Below are 1818 nucleotides of genomic sequence, written 5' to 3'. Positions count from 1 at the left end.
AAGGGTGAAAAAGAAGAAAAGAAGTTAAAGGGTAGCACTAGGATCATTTGGGTTTAGATTGATAGGATAAACACTTTGGGTACCTTTGGGTAGACAAGGCTTTATTCTTGTATGTGTCTAGGTGTTCTTACCTTTAGCATTCTTCTAAAGCTCAATCCATTTTTATGAGAGAACCTTGATATTGACAAGCCCCACTCTAAAAAAAAAAAGACCATCATTGTCTCAAAACCCTTTATTACCAAGCCAAATGAGTTTAAGCATTGCATAGAATTGATTCATGTTCTTGATTAATGAATGTTAAAGGAATTGGTTGATTTGAATGCATGTGGATATCTAAGGCTTAAATCAGTAAAGGTTGTGAAATGCTTGTCTAAAATTTTTAATTCCAGCTCATTCAACTTGCATCATAGCATTAGTAACTTGGACATTGATTCTAGATGGTCTATTTGCAAGCTTTAGGAGCTGAGATCCCACTTTCAAACCTCATCTACCTTCTTATGTCTTGTTTATTTGCTTGAGGGCAAGCAAAGACTAAGTTTGGGGGTGTTGATGTTCATATATTTTACCATGTTTTCCCTTAGTTTATTCACATCTTTTGCATCTTTTGCTAGCCATTTTCATCATTATTGTGTAGCTTTAGGACTAATCATGCATTAGAGTTTAGTTGCATTGCATTTGCATCTTTTCATGCATAAACAGGTGATTTTGGAGCTTAAGGAGCACGGAAACAATCCTGAGGAGAAGTGAAGCAATCTTGAAGGGAAAGCAAGAGAGTTAAGGCTGAAGAACCAAGGTCCAGAGTCCAACTCGACCAAGCACTCGACCGAGTGGGTAGATGGACTCGACCGAGTGGAGTGTGCACGAGAGAAGCCAGCTCGACCATGGACTCGACCGAGCACTGGTCGAGTTGACCGAGCCGTTGACTACTTTGACTTTTTCTATTTTTAGGGCTTCCACCTCCTCACCTATATAAGGCCTTGTACCTGCAGCCACCAAAGAGTCCAACTTTTTAGATATTCCCTAAACCTAGTTTTTACCGTTTTTAGTTTTACTCCTTTTGCATTTTTATTTTTAAGATCTTGTACTTCCTTATGAAAGAAGACTAGATTCTTATATTTTGTTGGTTCTATAACTTTCAAGATATTGAGAATTTGAGTTTCATCCTTTCATCAATATAGAAGATCTTTGTTTAATCTTTCTAATAATGCAAGTTTCAATATTTTCTGGGTTTTTGACTTTGATCACCATGTATTGTTGTGAGTAGTTTCCTTAGGATCTTGAGGATGGGTTAGGATGGATTGATCTTGTGGTTTGTGTGACTTGGTCAAGCTTGATTGTTGTAGATCTCTTCTAGGGTAGATGATCTTAATGCTGATTCTATATCTGAGAGGGTAGAGTCTGATTTCAAGCTTCTTAGCATCACACCAATGTTTAGGAAGCATAGATAAGGCTAGATCTAGAGCTTACCATTAGGCTTGCTAAGAGATTAGAGGTCTTGTTTGGTTTGAGATGTATTGCTTAATGCCTGCTTGTGTAGATTCTTTACTGTGTGAGAACAAGTCTAGAATTGCATAGGTTTGATTGTTTCTTGACCATGAGAGTGGGAGAAACTTGTCTTAGATTAATATGCCTAGAGGTTAGCTCAAAGTTTGCTTGAGATTTGTTGACCAAGTTAGATAACCACAATGATTAGTCCATCCCATGAATCCATCCTCAGGACCTTCTTTGTTTATTGAAATCTTAATCTTAATCCTGTTGCTTGCTTGTTGTTTGATTGGATTTAGCATTACTCTGTTTTTATTGCATTGCTCTGTTTCT

Source organism: Camelina sativa, chromosome 4 (assembly GCF_030686135.1).
Source record: "Camelina sativa cultivar CO46 ecotype springtype chromosome 4, ASM3068613v1".
Taxonomy (NCBI): domain Eukaryota; kingdom Viridiplantae; phylum Streptophyta; class Magnoliopsida; order Brassicales; family Brassicaceae; genus Camelina; species Camelina sativa.
This window is presented reverse-complemented; position numbering follows the sequence as displayed.